The following is an 18,088-nucleotide window of genomic DNA, read 5'->3' on the forward strand; positions in this document are numbered from 1 at the left end:
AAACATTTTGATGTGTCATTGTAGGTTTGTGCCAACACCATATAGCAGCTGGAACAAAAAAAAATATTCCAAAATCTAGAGTTGCTATGTTATTGAAGTGTCGCTGAATCCAGCTGTAAGTACATCATCAATCATTTTAGTGGCAAGAAAGGCTTTGTGCCAGGAGAAGACTTGGATTCTTTTGGATATATTAATATAGAAAATTTACAAGGACATGTGAAATATTGCTTTACTTATGGAATAATACTCAGCCATGATTAACAAGTATCTGCTAGAAAATGTAAAAACTAAAGGTCTATACTATGTTAAATTTACTTGAGTGATGAGCATTATTATTATCATCATAATTATTATTATAATAATAATAATAATTATTATTAATAATAATAATATTAATAAGGTAGAGTTCTAAAAAAGAGTGCAGAGTGGAGAATAGGAATATGGAGGGACCTTTAAAGGGATACTCCGCTGCCACGTACCTTGTTATTTCTGTTGTCTGTCTTTCCTTTCTTGTTTTGCACTGTTTTTGTCAGCCTGGTAGTGTTTCCATGACTTGTTTGGTTTGTGTGCTGCTTTTCTTTCCATTTTCCATTTCCGCTCTCTCCCCCTTTCCAAACTACAGCTCCCAGACTGTCCTGCAGTGTTTTTTTCCCCCTTTGTTTCCTGCCTTCTTTTCTGTTGTTGCGTCCTCTTTTTTCATTCTGTTCCACCCTCTGGCCATCCTCTTTCATTTTCTATTCAACCGCTTCTCTTGTTAGGTCCGACCCTATGTCCTTCCCTTTTGGTTTGTATACTTGGTTTCCTTGGGAGCCGCGTGTTGTTGCAGCCAATCTTGCTAGCAGGCTAATTTCTTCATTTTAGCCCAATCACCGGCTTCAGATGCTGCTGATGTTCGTGTTGCTAGTCACGTGTTTTTTTTTCCTCCTAGCTGGCTTGTCTGCATGCTGAAGTGTCGCTGCATCCGGAAGTGTTCTGTCAGCATTCAGGTGGCTGTTATTTACTTTTTAGATACCTAGCACGGTGATGTAAATTTTATCTTGAGCCATAGAAAAGTTATAGCGCATGCGCAGCACTACACTGACAGTGTAGGGCTTATGTAGCCAGCATTAGAAGCGTAGCACATGCACAGTTGTCCATCAGAACTCTACAAACTCTGCAGCGCAACCTAACCTTTTCATACATGCACAGTGAGGAACATGAAACTGAAATTATGCAACAACAGATGGGCGAACCCACACCAGACACTGATTGGCGCAAGATCAAGCAAACGGAATCAAACAACACTGCAGATAGCCCCACCCCCACAAACAAGCATCATGAGGTGAAAATTTGAATATTCAGCGTGCAGGTGGGGAAAAAAAGAAAGCTAGGAGGGGGGCATAGACTCGACACAAGGAACTGAGCTGACATAACGAACTCATGAGGGCCGAGGAAGAAAAAAAAAGTGTTTGCCTATCACAGCGAGGCAGAGGAACTACACCACTTCCTCCAGAATTCAGCAGTGAGTAAAAGCAACTAAGAAAAGCTTAAAAAAAAAAAGCAGTAAAACAACTATATGTGTAAAACTTAATGGAAATGTAAAGTGTATGTTCACAAATGCCAGAAGCCTAGCAAATAAAATGGGGGAGCTTGAGGCCTTGATACTGGAGGAACATATTGATATAGTTGGGGTCACTGAGACATGGCTGGACTCCTCGCATGACTGGGCTGTTAATCTGCAGGGGTTTACATTGTTTCGCAAGGATAGAATGAACAGAAAAGGTGGTGGAGTCTGTCTGTATGTAAGAAGTGGTATGAAAGTCAATGTGAACGATGCCATAGTGTGTGATGATTCTGAGGAGGTGGAATCACTGTGGGTAGAATTACAAAAGGAGGGAAATACTGAAAAAATAATATTTGGTGTAATCTACAGACCCCCTAATATCACTGAAGAGATAGAAGGTCGGCTGTATAAACAAACAGAGAGGGCCGCCCGGGCAGGTACAGTGGTAATAATGGGAGATTTTAACTATCCAGATATAGATTGGGGGCCGGGGCTGGCTAAAACTACAAAGGGGCGACAATTCCTAAATTTATTGCAGGATAATTTTATGGGCCAGTTTGTGGAGGACCCAACAAGAAGTGATGCCTTGTTGGATCTGATCATTTCCAACAACGCAGAGCTGGTTGGTAATGTAACTGTGAGGGAAAACCTTGGTAATAGCGACCACAATATAGTTACTTTTGACTTAAAATGTAGAAAACAAAGACAGACGGGGAAAGCAAAAACATATAACTTTAAAAAGGCAAATTTCCCTGGGCTGAGAGCTGCACTACAGGACATAAACTGGGGGGAGGTGTTCTCAAATGCTGATACAGAAGGTAAATGGGACATCTTTAAATCAACTCTAAATAACTATACAGCTAAATATATACCAAAGGGGAACAAATATAAACGATTAAAACTAAATCCTACATGGCTGACAAATGAGGTTAAAAGAGCAATAAACAACAAAAAAATAGCCTTCAAAAAATACAAATCTGATGGGTCAGCAATAACATTTAAACAGTACAAAGAGCTTAATAAAATCTGTAAAAATGTAATAAAAACAGCAAAAATTCAAAACGAGAGACAGGTGGCCGAAGAAAGCAAAACTAATCCTAAATATTTTTTTAGATATATAAATGCAAAAAAACCAAGGACAGAGCATGTAGGACCCCTTAATAATGATAATGGGGAGGTTGTCACAGGCGATCAAGAGAAGGCGGAGCTACTGAATGGGTTCTTTAGTTCTGTATATACTATGGAAGAAGGAGCTGACATTGGTCAGGTCAGTGCTGGTAACACATCATATAATGTATTGAACTGGCTTAATGTAGAGATGGTACAAGGTAAGTTAAGTAAAGTAAATGTAAGCAAATCTCCAGGGCCGGATGGACTACACCCAAGAGTTCTTAGAGAGGTAAGTTCAGTAATATCTGTACCCTTGTTCATGATATTTAGAGATTCTCTGGTGTCTGGTATTGTGCCAAGGGACTGGCGCAAGGCTAATGTGGTACCAATCTTCAAGAAGGGCTCTAGGTCTTCGCCAGGCAATTATAGACCGGTAAGTCTAACGTGCATTGTGGGTAAATTGTTTGAAGGACTTATAAGGGATTACATACAGGAATACATAGGGGATAATAGTATTATAAGTGATAGCCAGCATGGGTTTACTAAGGATAGAAGTTGTCAAACCAATCTAATTTGCTTTTATGAAGAGGTGAGTAGAAGCCTTGACAGAGGAATGGCTGTGGATATAGTGTTTCTGGATTTTGCCAAAGCGTTTGATACTGTCCCTCACAGACATCTGACAGGTAAGTTAAGGTCCTTGGGCTTGGAAACTTTAGTTTGTAACTGGATTGAACACTGGCTCATGGATCGTACCCAGAGAGTGGTGGTAAATGATTCGTACTCTGATTGGTCCCCGGTTATTAGTGGTGTACCCCAAGGTTCAGTACTGGGCCCGCTGCTGTTTAATTTATTTATCAATGATATAGAGGATGGTATTAACAGCTCTGTTTCTATCTTTGCAGATGACACCAAGCTTTGTAGCACGGTACAGTCTATAGAGGATGTGCATAAGTTACAAGATGACTTGGATAGACTAAGTGTCTGGGCATCCACTTGGCAAATGAGGTTCAATGTGGATAAATGTAAAGTTATGCATCTGGGTGCTAATAACCTGCATACGTCGTATGTCTTAGGGGGGATTAAACTGGCAGAGTCACTGGTAGAGAAGGATCTGGGTGTACTTGTAGATCACAGACTACAAAATAGCATGCAATGTCAGGCTGCTGCTTCCAAAGCCGGCAGGATATTGTCATGTATAAAAAGAGGCATGGACTCGAGGGGCAGGGACATAATACTCCCCCTTTATAAAGCATTGGTACGGCCTCACCTGGAATATGCTGTTCAGTTTTGGTCGCCTGTTCATAAAAGGGACACTGCGGAGTTGGAAAGGGTGCAGAGACGCGCGACTAAACTAATATGGGGCATGGAACATCTTAGCTATGAGGAGCGATTAAAGGAGTTACAATTGTTTAGTCTTGAGAAGAGACGTTTAAGGGGGGATATGATAAACGTATATAAGTATATAAATGGCCCATACAAAAAATATGGAGAAAAACTGTTCCAGGTTAAACCCCCCCAAAGGACGAGGGGGCACTCCCTCCGTCTGGAGAAGAAAAGGTTTAGTCTAAAGGGGCGGCACGCCTTCTTTACCGTGAGGACTGTGAATTTATGGAAAGGTCTACCTCAGGAACTGGTCACAGCAGGAACAATTAACAGCTTTAAAGCAGGGTTAGATACATTCCTGGAACAAAATAACATTAATGCTTATGCAGAATTATAAAACTACATCCCTTTCCCTTATCCCCTTACATCCTTCCCTTCAATCCCCTGGTTGGACTTGATGGACGCATGTCTTTTTTCAACCATACTAACTATGTAACTATGTAACTATGTAACTATAGGAAATTAACACTATGCCCAGAAATAGCCGCCAGCGGAGTACCCCTTTAAGTATTCTGTAATTATGTAGTATTACATCAACAAATAGAGAGGAGCATAGCATATAGTCACACCAGTAAGAAAACTTTATTGGATGCTGTACTTGTTGCAGTAGCATGTGTTTAAAATGTACTCTGAAGCATGCATTAAAAAGATATTCTGAAAATCTTTTTTTTCTATCAATATGCCCAAGCTACCAGCATTAAAAAAATAAGCCTTTACTTACCTTCAGCTGCTCCACAGGTGCCTCCAGTATTGCTATAACAGCCTCTGGTGCAATTTTCTTCCTGTTTCTAGTGCCCAGCATGCTGCAGTGCAACTGTCGCAATGTGTCATATTAGGACTAGGTATCATGAAAAACATCGGGATGGACCCAATATATCACATTGCCACTCACAAGTAGAGACAGGACACCCCTGTAGTGAGTGATTAGCTGAGCTGCCCTGGATCTTGTCAGGCATCAGAACCAGGAAGAGCACTGGAGGCCGGGAAAGCAATACTGTTGGCATCCGGGGGAGAGCGGAAGGTAAGTGAAGGTTTATGTTTTTAGTACCAGCAGTCTTTGCATATTCATTAAAAAAATTGCTGAAGCCCCCCTATAAGCTCAAACCGTTACCCTGTGCTCAACCTATGTGTCATTTGTACTGGTAAGGAAACCTTAGCAATTAAAGATAAACAGAAGAATCTTGAAATTCTTTGTTTTACAAAGAATTGCTGACTGCATGCAGCTACTGCAGTGTGTTTGAGCCCCCCTTTAAATGGGTTGTCTACTCATTTGAAGTCTTGCCCCTGGCCGTAATTATTACGCCACTTATCATCAATCGTGGCATGCCCTGTTCTGCACATAGACAAGTTTATAGAGTGGCCCACCCACTCCACCACATGTTTGCGCAAAGCAGTGACCGTTTTCTTTGCAAAATAATGGCAACTAGGTAAGTGCCACCTGGACTGGCACACCCTATTAGTTGTCTGAAGGCCGTGGGATCAACAAGATGGTATGGGAGGGCCTGCCTCACCAAGAACTTGGCCAGGTACGAATTGAGGCGCACAACAACAGGGTGACTGAGAGAATACTGTTGTCTGGAGGACATGGATTCCCCAATGGATAACTGATGGGATCGGGGAGGAGGAGGGCACAACACTGATTGGAAATTCACAAAAATGTGCTGCCTGTGGGAGGGCCTGGCTGTTAGAGAGTTGGGAGGGATCTGGAGGATCATCAGTAGCAGCAGCAGCGTTTTCGTCACATTGTGGGGTCTCTCGACTGTCCCACCCGGCCTTGTGGTGAGGCTACATATGCCTGCGTAGAGACGTAGTTCCTACAATCGGACCCTGGCCATGGCTTACTTTCTGTTGGCAGACACAACATATTTCCATGTTCTCTGCATCAGGTGAGGTGCAAAAGAAGTTCCACATATGAGAATATCAGACAGGGACTGCACCACCTGACTGTGCCCCTCCTTAGGATGTTTTTTGAAGTGAACCTGAACATGCAGCAGCATTGCTGTCATCTGAGCTCATCAGACCAGCAGCCCTACGTCTGTTATGTTTCATAGGTTTTCTTCCCCTACCTCGGCTACACTCTTTTCCGCTGACACTGCCACTGCCCTCCTGCTCTGAACATATCAGCTCATGCCCAGGTAGTTCCCACGTCCTGTCCAACATAACATCATCGTCAACATCAAACTCCTCATCGTCCACGCCATTTCTCTCTGCATGGACTTCTTGGGATTCTTGCTCTCCCACAAACTTGTTTTCCAAACATGTTTTTTTTTGTTATCCTTTTTGGGTGATTTTTTATCAACCTACTTGTCAAATGTAAGTTTCAACGCTTTGAAAGTTTTTTGCGTGGCAGGGATGACAGCACAATGAGTTCTGAAGGTGTTTGCGGAACAATGTTAAATGCACCAAAACCATATAACACTACAGGCTAGATATGTGTAACTTCAACATGCTTTTTGCATGGCAGGGATGAAAGCACAATGAGTACTGAAGGTGTTTGCAGAACAAAACTAAATGCACCCGAACTGTATAACACTACAGGCTAGATACATGTAACTTCAACACGCATTTTGCGTGGCAGGGATGACAGCACAATGAGTACTCAATGTGTTTGCGGAAATCTATTACATTCACTACTGTGTTGACAGGGCCTAAAGGCATTTAGGAGCCACTTGAATAAGCTTTGTGGGTGAGTGGTACCGATTAATGCACCACACTGGCTACTGTAGCTGAGTCAGGAACACTATTCAATTCAGGTATATGCAAGTAAGAGCCCTGAAAAGCGCTTTGGATTTGTGGTAGCAAAAGATGAGCCCTTCAGAGGCTGTGATTGAGATGTTCCCTTATATGCTGTTTTGGTGTATAAGAGCCGCTATAGGATTCTTGCATGTGGATTGAATCATGTTCACATACACAGAAAAGGTCTCTCTTTCTAATCTTTATCTTTCTTTCTCTAATCACTAACTGTCCCTATTTCTCCTCTCTTCGTAATCTGTATGCCAGTATCTATCTTTCTAACCACTAACTGTCCCCATGTCTTGCTCTCTCCCTCTCTCTGTCTGTAAAGGTTTCCAGCGCTCTGAGTGCTGTGGGTGCTGTCAGTGCCCTTTAATCTGTGTCCCTGGCTGTGTCCTATAGGCCTTTGTGCTGATAGACAAACTAAGCAGTAAATCACATGATAGACCTGGGCTATCATGTAATCTGCTGATGTCCTTACATCATCTTACTGCCCCCTGCCCACCCTGCTTCTTCAGGTCACAAAAAAAAACATGCTTTCAGGTTTTTCGAACTATTTACCAGCTCATGTGAGCCGAACGGGTAAAAGCTTGAGTGTTCACCGAGCTGGAAAAATCGGAAAAGTTTGGGTCGAATCCGGGTTCGCAGGATTTGGCTTGTTTGTCTCTAGTAAAATGTATTCTCATGAAACAAAACAAACAAAAAAAAAAAAACACTACGCTGCGTAAGCTATACATTTTGAATCAGAGTGGCTCAGTTTTACTAAGTTTGTCAAGGTTCAAATTTGCTCATGTCTAGTTGTTGTGGTTAGTGGTAATTGTTCAATCTGTTCCGTTGTAAAAAATTTGTGGCCACAACTGTAGGGAAAGAAAGCCTTAGCAAATATTTTGAAAAATGTAAAAAAAAAAAAAAAACGAAGGACACCCTGCTTTGTTGGTCTCGTTCAAAAGAAGGAAACACCTGACAAAAACACACTAAAAGCAGAGCCTTAAAACTAGGGGGGGTTTCAGTGTGCTCTATTCTACAATGTTTTTGAATTTTGCCACATATTTTGCCCTCATTATTGTTAGAAAACAGGGTACAGGGTTACATGAAAGGAGGGAACAGGGTTACATACGTTTCTGCTTCAGACTAAGTGTGGACTGACCCTAAATCCCTATTCTATTTGCTCTATTTTTGATGTAGTTAATATACACTTGACGTTCTGGTAAAATAAAATCATTTCTTCAAATTCCTCATTACAAGTACATATTGTTTCAGAAAAACACAAGCACTACAGTGTTTGTTTTTTAAAAGGAGAAATAAAACTGTTAATAGAAAAGGAAAACTCATATTTTCCAGTTGTTTTGTTCATAAGAGTAAAAATTATAAGACAGATGGATTTGTACATAAAATTGTATTCATTCTCTGTAGAAGAATGGACATATCTTAGGAACAACAAATGTTAACCATAAAAAATGACTGACTACTTGTAAAATGAAAATAAATTGAACAGCACATCAAAACGATGAAGTGCTGATGTGAAGATGTGAAATACATGCTTAACACAATGATTTTAATGTGCATACATAACCACAAATTTGAATGTAAGCAGTACTGAAGAAATATTTCACGGAAAATGATAGTCACAAAATGAAAAACTACTCATCCATACTAATCAAAACTACTGCCACTTCCAAATTAATTCTATTGTAAACCATTAACTTTAAGATATATAAGTAGGGATGACCGAAACAAATCTGACGAATCTGAATTTGTTACAAATTTGAGGAAAAATTTGATTCGTAATGAATGAGAACCCCTTAACCCCATTTTGGCCTTAAGGACTCAGACAATTTAATTTTTACGTTTTCATTTTTTCCTCCTCGCCTTCTAAAAATCATAACTCTTTTATATTTTCATCCACAGACTAGTATGAGGGCTTGTTTTTTGCGTGACCAGTTTTCCTTTGTAATGACATCACTCATTATTTCATAAAATGTATGGCGCAACCAAAAAACACTATTTTTGTGGGGAAATTAAAACGGAAAACGCAATTTTGCTAATTTTGGAAGGTTTTGTTTTCACGCCGTACAATTTATGGTAAAAATGACATGTGTTCTTTATTCTGAGGGTCAATACGATTAAAATGATACCCATTATTATATACTTTTATCTTATTGTTGCGCTTAAAAAAAATCACAAACTTTTTAACCAAATTAGTACGTTTATAATCCCTTTATTTTGATGACCTCTAACTTTTTTATTTTTCCGTATAAGTGGCGGTATGGGGGCTAATTTTTTGCGCTATGATCTGTAATTTTTTTTGATACCACATTTGCATATAAAAAACTTTTAATACATTTTTTATCATTTTTTTTAATAAAATGTATTAAAAAAGTAGGAATTTTGGACTTTTTTTATTTTTTTTCGTTCACGCCGTTCACCGTACGGGATCATTAACATTTTATTTTAATAGTTCGGACATTTACGCACGCGGCGATACCAAATATGTCTATAAAAATGTTTTTTACGCTTTTTGGGGGTAAAATAGGAAAAAACTGACGTTTTACTTTTTTATTGGGGGAGGGGATTTTTCACTTTTTTTTTTACTTTTACATTTTTTTACATTTTTTTTTACACTTGAATAGTCCCCATAGGGGACTATTCATAGCAATACCATGATTGCTAATACTGATCTGTTCTATGTATAGGACATAGAACAGATCAGTATTATCGGTCATCTCCTGCTCTGGTCTGCTCGATCACAGACCAGAGCAGGAGACGCCGGGAGCCGCACGGAGGAAGGAGAGGGGACCTCCGTGCGGCGTTATGAATGATCGGATCCCCGCAGCAGCGATGCGGGCGATCCGATCGTTCATTTAAATCGCGAACTGCCGCAGATGCCGGGATCTGTATTGATCCCGGCACCTGAGGGGTTAATGGCGGACGCCCACGAGATCGCGGGCGTCGGCCATTGCCGGCGGGTTCCTGGCTGCGATCAGCAGCCGGGATCAGCCGCGCATGACTCGGGCATCGCTCCGATGCCCGCGGTTATGCTTAGGACGTAAATGTACGTCCTGGTGCGTTAAGTACCACCTCACCAGGACGTACATTTACGTCCTGCGTCCTTAAGGGGTTAAAGGGGTACTCCTGTGGAAAATATTTATTTTTTTAAATCAACTGGTGCCAGAAAGTTAAACAGATTTGTAAATAACTTCTATAAACAAATCTTAATCCTTCCAATACATTTTATGGGCTGAACAGTCATTCGGCAATTGGACAAGCAGGAGGTAGGTAGGGACCATCATTGTGTGTTCCAGCTGTTCGGGAAGCCACAATTTCACTTTGGGGTCCCGAACAGCCGACTGAGCTAGCCGGGAGTAGTTTACTTTCACTTTAGACGCGCCAATCAACTTTGAATGCCACGTCTACAGGGTTAATAGCGCGCAGCACCACGATCAGTGCCACGGGTCCTTGCCATTGTTAGTGTGAGTGGCCCCTTCGTTATAGAAGGGGAGCAGACTCAGGATGTACAGGTACGCCCTTGGTCCTTAAGTGGTTAAACTGCGTTTAGTGCGGTCCACGCTCCAGGGGCCGGGCATCTTAAATGGCGGGTCCACATGTGAGGACATGGGGCAAGGATTCCTGGGAAGGCAGGAGCAAGAGTCGGCAGGATAACCCTGAATCACATGCAGCATGCAGTCTATCAGCTGCCAACCACCCCTGTGATGTCACAGCCCTATATAATCGGCAGCCACCTTGCGGCCAGTCACTTCAGCAATTTATTGCAGAGAGAGAGAGGGACAAACAGCAGTGTGTGTTGCACAGAAAAGCATTTTTACAGCTGCGATTCACCTCCCAGTCACATCAGCGTTCTATTGCAGAGAGAGAGACAGAGAGACAGAGAGCAGTGTGTGTTGTACAGAAAAGCAAGTTTACAGCAGCGATTCACCTCCCAGTCACATCAGCGTTCTACTGCTGAGAGGGACAGAGAGCAGTGTATTACACAGAAAAGCTTTTTTTTACAACAGCTACTCACTCTCCAGCCTAGAAGCACTGATAGGGAAGGGAGTGAGATTGAGAGAGAACGTGCCATTTTGGGCGTAGTACACAGCGTCTGTGTGCTGCAGCACTGTTGTGTACAACAGCTGAAAAGTTAATAGTAGCCAACTAGTTAGGATGGGCAGAGCACTAATAGCGTATTGTCCTCTATTAAGTGTAACTTGTGCGTACATATAAGTGGTGTTCCATTTTGTTCCTGTTAAAGTCTTAAAGGCCTAGATACTGTGAAAGGCCAGCCAAAAGTGCACACCAGCTAGTGTTGTAGACAAATGCTGTCTACCTTCCTGGGAGATTGTGGAACAGAGGTTCCTGGAGTCGGCGGCAGTATCAGTCAATCAGTGCGGACTGTTGGTGGGAAAATCAGCTACTCGGCAGTGTGGCAGTATTCATCAAGCATCCTGTCGATGTTAACTTGACCCCATGCAAGATGTGTCGGCTGAAGGTGAAGCGTGGCCAGGGTCCCAATGTTGGCACTGCGGCACTGTGTCAACATATGCAGCGTCACCACAAAGTAGCCTGGGAGAACCGTGGCTCCGATGTGGTGGTCCAGCCTGCTGCATCACCCAGTGGAATGCCGCTTCCTCTATCAGCCAGAAAAGGCTCCACCACTTCAGCCGAAGGGAGATATGTGCCATACACATCTTCTGTCGCTCCAGATGCTCCTGCTCCTCCTACTTTGAGTCAGTCATTCCGCCAGCAATACATCGGCGAAGCCATGTCCAAGAGACAACAGTATGCGCCCACTCATTCAACAGCGCAGTGGGATGCAGTAACTCTCTTTTCAAGTGGTGGACTCTAAACCTTTCAGAGAATTGAAGGCTTGTGCCGAGCCGAGGTGGAGAGTCCCAAGCCGTCATTTCTTTGCAAAGAAGGCAGTACCAGCCCTGCACAATTTTGTGGAACAAAAGGTGGGCCAGTCGTTGAGCCTGTCGGTGTGTACCAAAGTGCACAGCAGCGTCGACATCTGGAGCTGTAACTACGGTCAGGGGCAATACATGTCCTTTACAGCTCACTGGGTGAATGTGGTTCCTGCACAGCCACAACAGCAACTTGGACAGGTCACGCCACTTCCGCCTCCACGCTCTAAGTTTGTTGGTCCTGTGACAGTGTGTGACTCTGCCTCCTCATCCTTCACTGTGTCTTCTGCCTCCATTGCGCAAACAAGTCTCAGTGCCCCTTCAGCATACCATGTGTGCAGGGTATGGCGGTGTCACGCTGTTCTTCACATGGTTTGCCTTGGCGAATGGAGTCACACAGGGAAGGAACTGCTAAAAGTCATTCATAAAGAAGTTGAATCATGGCTTACTCCCCGAAAACTGGAAATGGGAACCATGGTGACCGACAACGGGAAGAACATCTTGTCTGCGCTGCGACAAGGAAGCCTGAGACATGCGCCTTGCATAGCACACGTGTTCACTATGGTTGTCAAGCAGATCCTGAAGTGTTCCGCCCATCTGCAAGACATCTTAACAATGGGAAGGAAACTTTTCATGCCCTTCAGCCACTAGTATACCGCAAAGCACACCCTCCTTGAGCTGCAGCATCAGAAAGGTATCCCTCAACATAGTCTGATTTGCGACGTTTCCACACTTTAGAATTAAACCCTCAATATGTTGGACCGACTATACCAACAGAGAAAAGCCATCAAAAGTTTCTTCATGATCCAAGCGGATAGGGGGACTCCCCTGTGTAACTTCAATTTTAACCAGTGGCAGCTCACACATGACAACTGACGTTTGCTCAGACCCTTTAAGGAAGCCACCTTATTAGTCAGTTGACAGGATTATGGGATGAACAACATCATTCCACTGTTTCATTAACTACAACACGTGTTGGAAACAATGGCTAGCCGGGGCACTGGAGACGTGGCATCTACATTGCACGGCCACATGAGCTCTGTGGGGGCTGAAGTGGAGGAGGAGGAGGAGGGGGAGGAAGAAGGGAACAGCGGAGCACAGTTTAGGTTTTGCGAAATGGGCGGTTTTTCTAGTCATCTGACAGGAGATGAGGAACAGGAGCAGCTACAGGAGCTAGAGGGTTTTGAGGAAGGAGAGACAGAGGATCCAGAAACACTGTGGCAGTATGCAGTGGCGAGGGAGGCAAGGAGTCCCTCCGAGTCACTTGCACATATGGCACAATGCATTTTCACTTGCTTGCAAAGTGACAGCCAAATTGTCACCATTCGGCAGCCATGTAACTTCAGGCTCTCCACCTTATTGGACCTTCGTTGTCGGCGCAACATGGGGGCCTTTTTTATACCCACTGAGAGGGAGGACAAACTGACCTATTACAGAGACATCCTACGCAGTCAGTTGGCCGATGCCTATCGGTGCCATCGTCCATCCTCTGGGGTCCCTCTGCGCTCACCTTCCACTATCAAGGCTGCTGGGGATGGGTGGGGTGGCAGGACTAGCTCCATCAGAAGCAGCCTGAGTCTACAGTCACTGATGAGTAGCTTTCTTCACCCGCACAGTGAAGCAACTCATCAGCAGCAGGTAGACCTGGAGCAGGACCTGAACCAGCAGGTGGTGGCATACCTTGACATAACCATGCCAACACACCTTGAAGTTCCGCTGAACTTCTGGGCAGCCAAACTTGATTTGTGGTGGCAACTAGCAGAGTTTGCCCTGGAAAAGCTTCGCTGCCCAGCCAGTAATGTGCCATCAGAGTGGGTGTTTAGTGCGGCGGGGGCCATAGTAACCCCAAGAACTCATCTGTTCACAAAAAAATGTGGAGAGACTGACCTTTGTAAAGACGAATCAGGCATGGATCAGCCAGGATTTCTACCCACCAATGCCTGATGCATCAGAGTAGATTGACCATGGTGCCTCACCAATACTTCACAAATATGGATAGTGCAAAACCTATTAAAGGTGCCGCTCCCCAGTGACAGACATTCCTCCGCATCAGACGACAAGTAAGTATTGAGGATATGCATTAGCTAAAACTTAATTTAGGATTAAATATATGTAACCAACATTTTTTTTAAATCAAACAAAAGGAAAGGTGTGCAAAAAACACCATGTGCCACCTATACCACAAAGAATTGATGTGATGCAAAGACCTCTAAAAGGTGTAAGGGAACCATGTATGGTCCATTATAACCAGTGGGGGTAAAACTTCCCTTGTAAGACCTTACTCTCGCTTTATTAATGCCCTAAAAATGGCAGCCCCACACAGGAAACTCTCCCTATTTCCACCTACAAACACTGCCATTTCACAGGGTTTTCAGGTGGAAATAGATAAAGTTTCCTGTGTGGGGCTGCCCTTTTTAGGGTGAGTAACACTTGCCAAGAAGGGAATTAAGAGGGTTATCCAGGGAAAAACTTTTTTTTCTATATATCATCTGGGTCCAGAAACTTAAACAGATTTGTAAATTACTTCTATAAAAAACAATCTTAATCCTTTCAGTTCTTATGAGCTGCTGAAGTTGAGTTGTTCTTTTCTGTCTAAGTACTCTCTGATGACACCTGTCTCGGGAACTGTCCAGAGTAAAAGCAAATCTTCATAACAAACCTCTTCTACTCAGTGTCAGTAGTAGAGAGCACTGTTGCCAGACAGAAAAGAGCAACTCAACTTCAGCAGCTTATAGTTATTAGAAGGATTAAGATTTTTTAAGAGAAGTAATTTACAAATTTGTTTAACTTTCTTGAGCCAGTTGATGTATATATTTTTTCCTGGAATACCCTTAGGGCGAGAGTAGGGTCTTACAGGGGAATTTTTTACCCCATCCTGCTGCAATGGACAATACGTTGTACCCTTCCACCTTTTCGAGGAAAGTGTTACACATCTTAAAAAGGGCAGCCCCACACAGGAACCTCTCCTTATTTTCACCAAAAAATGCTGGGAAATGGCAGTGTTTTCAGGTGGAAATGGGGAGAGGTTCCTGTGTGGTGCTGCCCTTTTTTGGACAAGTAACACTTGCCAAGAAGGAAATTAATAATGCGAGAGTAGGACCTTACAGGGGAAGTGTTTACTGCCACCGGTTACAATGGACAATACGTTGTAAAGTTAGTGTAGTTCATAATATAATGTCTGTACCTGTGTGTGACGGTTTTCTCCCAATTCTTCTTTGATTTTCACCTTAATATTTATTTTTAACAGCATACAAAATTACTGTTGTCTCAGATTTTTCCCAAGTTGCAATGCGGCCGAGACCTGACTCACTAGTCAGCTGATGACAGGGAGCCTGTCTGCTTCAATGGGTGGAGGGATCGCTTGGTGGTAGAGAGATCAATCTGAAACTAGTGAAGTTTCTCAATTCCAGTCCTCAGCGCCACCTAAAAGGTCATGTTTTCAGGATTTCCTAAGTCTTTCACAGGTGACATAATTATGGTCAGTGAATCAGGCATCACTACAATTATATCACCTGTGAAAGACTAAGGAAATCCTGAAAACATGACCTGTTAGGGGGCCCTGAGGACTGGAATTGAGAAACACTGAACTAGTGCAACAGCTGTAGGCACCTTGATTGAAAACCACTGGTCTTTTGAATGGATGCAGCTAATTTATGTTTCAATGGGTGGGTTGGCTGATGCGTGGGAGGGAGGAAAATGGAATAATGGGATTTGTAGGCAAAGAAGAAAACTCAAAAAGAAAATACCAGTTCACAAAAGCTAGCCACAGTGTTATGGTAATCTCACAACATAGCCATTTAACCCCAAGACAAAAGCAGATCCTTGCTAAGCATTTCCATTACTGTCTGGCAGGTACTAAAATCACTTTATATCGGATAACCCCTTTAAGTTTTATGTAATGCATTACCTTAATACCTACTTGTGCATACTAACACTTTTACAAAAGAGACCCGTTTTCTTTTGCCTATCTGCCTCAGCTACTATTCTGATCCTGCCGCCCGCCTGATGCCAAGTTCCCCTTTTTTCGCCCACCTTCATCACCGGGTACTGATATCGCCACCCACCGCCCCACTATGTCACCGGGTCCCTTTCAGGACTCCTGATGCTGCTGATGCAACCACCAGGCTTAAACTGTTGCCATATGTTCTTCTCATGATGTTGCCACCTCCAGGCTGTTTCATTCAGCCACTATATGGTCTCCTCATGCTGCAGCCAACTACAGGCTGTGTCACTGCACCGCCATGTGGTCTCCTCATGCTGCTGGCACAATAAATTAAACTTTTTAGGTTCATCTATTTGAACTCAATTTAAATGTTAAAAAATATCTTTAATCTTCACAATTGTGAAGCCCTATGGGCTCGTCAGGCTATTGCCACCTCCAGGCTGAGTCATTCAGCCACTATATGGTCTCCTCATGCTGCTGCCCCCTCTACGCTGTATCATTCAGCCACGATATGGTCTCTTCATACTGATGCCACCTCCAGGCAGTGTCATTGTGCCACTCTACGACAGTGATTCTAATAGCGACACCTCTAATTTGCATGTCGTAATGAATAACACTATTTTTTTACTAGCCCAGCACACACCCTATGCATTTTACAGCAAGGCAAAGTGTTCTACACCCCTATTGAGGCTCTCTGTAGGCCAGAAATAAACATTTTTAATACAGATTTGCCGCAAATAAATTTGGACCAAACCAAATTTTTTTCTGAAAATTGGGGTGATCATTCGAATCAAATTTTTCAAAAATGTTCTCATCTCTATATATAAGGTTAAAATTTGATATTCTTTTATTTGTCCTTTCCTACTCTTAAGTGCTCTTCAAAATGACTTTCTCTAATAAAACAGTTAAGTAGTAGCCATAAATTTTATTTATCATCTCAGGTTGGATTCTGGCTGCTTTGGACTAGTTTTTTAGAAAGCTAAAACTTTTGATTCATAGGTAATACAGAAATAAAATATTACAACATTTCGCAATGTGGAGAGTTCGCTTAATTTCAAATGTCATCAACAAGTTTATTCATAACTAGCAAAATATTATAATAATATCTATGCCATAATATTTGTATTTGACAGGAGAATTTACTGACAAATCAGAAGTTCCAGGGGACAGGAAATTAATTCCCAATAAATTTACACATGCAATATTTGAAGGGGTTATCCAACACTGTATTATTTTTAAAAATAAGTCACATATAGTCAGGGGCATGCCTACCAAGGATTCCTGCTTGCTTTTGGTAAATTACCCTGTCCTGTGTACCCCAAAACTCTGCTGTCCCATTTTGTAGAAGGCGCTATTTATGGCTTATGTGCTCCTCTTTAGAATACAATACCAAGCATCTGTTTGTTCAAGATGAGAGGTAACCTTGAGCCCTCCAACCATGCATTTGCAACACCCATTGCAACACAGCCAAGCCCCTTAATGAATGCGACATATTGTACGTGCCAGCTTGACAGCACTGATCACATTCATTGGTGTCACGTCAGAACAGACTGTCACTAGGTGCAGACATCAGTGCCATGTGACAGCTGAAATCATGATCCGGGCTGTAATGCTGCCACGTACATGGACGCTGCATGTGTCATCAGTGGGCTGGCTTGTCTAACAAGAGAAGAAGCAGTCAGGCTTCCTTTGACCACCTGACTTCTGAGGCATTGTCTTAGGCATCACAGCTAGCCAGAAAAGGCACAAGACAACATTCATCTTGTATGCTGGCAAACTTGAACTTCTGGGACAGAAAACTAAAAATGGAATCCCCCATCAAACTGAGGTAAAAGATGTATATTCAAAACTAAATTAACTTTGCAGCCCCTGTCTCATGGTTAACTAATCAACATTCCACTTAATCAAGAGTACTCCTTTAATTTTTTTTTTGTATTTCAATCACATAAACAGTCAAGCAGCTTATCCATTAAAAGTGAGAAACCTATAAATACCACTATTATTTAATAGAGATAACCCTATTAAAACAAGCGGATAGGAAAGAGGGTGAGCAAGACCTCCAAGATAACACGTATATCATTCTGCAAATCATAAAATTTGTGGACTAATATTACCATCTCTAGTCTATATGTGGAACACTATTGTAAAAGTTGTGGTATAGTTATGTTACAAGGGGCCTTTAAGCCTTTCTGCGAAACGGAGACAAAAACAGAGAATGTTTTCCAGTCAAGAATGTGTTACAGTGATCATTGGACACTAATGCTTGGACACAAATCTTTTGTTAAAAACGATGTAACTGGGTTGGAAATGTAGCTTTGCAGCCTATGTCCCTCCCTTTCCCACTGGAAAGTAAATTATCTATTTAGTTTTTTAATCAACATAAAGTCCTTCTGGCATAAAATTGCACTGCCATAGTATTCAATTAATAGTTACAGAGGCTACAGTTTCAGCTGCTTGTAACAATTCTTTTTCTAT

General features: G+C 42.5%; 1 protein-coding gene across 11 annotated transcripts in view; it reads right to left on the minus strand.

Annotated features, from left to right (window-relative positions):
• The window catches only part of LINGO2 (leucine rich repeat and Ig domain containing 2), a 1,627,476-nt gene that overhangs the window by 1,205,968 nt on the left and 403,420 nt on the right, over positions 1-18,088 (minus strand). The window lies entirely within an intron of this gene.

This window comes from Hyla sarda, chromosome 1, assembly GCF_029499605.1.
Source record: "Hyla sarda isolate aHylSar1 chromosome 1, aHylSar1.hap1, whole genome shotgun sequence".
Classification (NCBI taxonomy): domain Eukaryota; kingdom Metazoa; phylum Chordata; class Amphibia; order Anura; family Hylidae; genus Hyla; species Hyla sarda.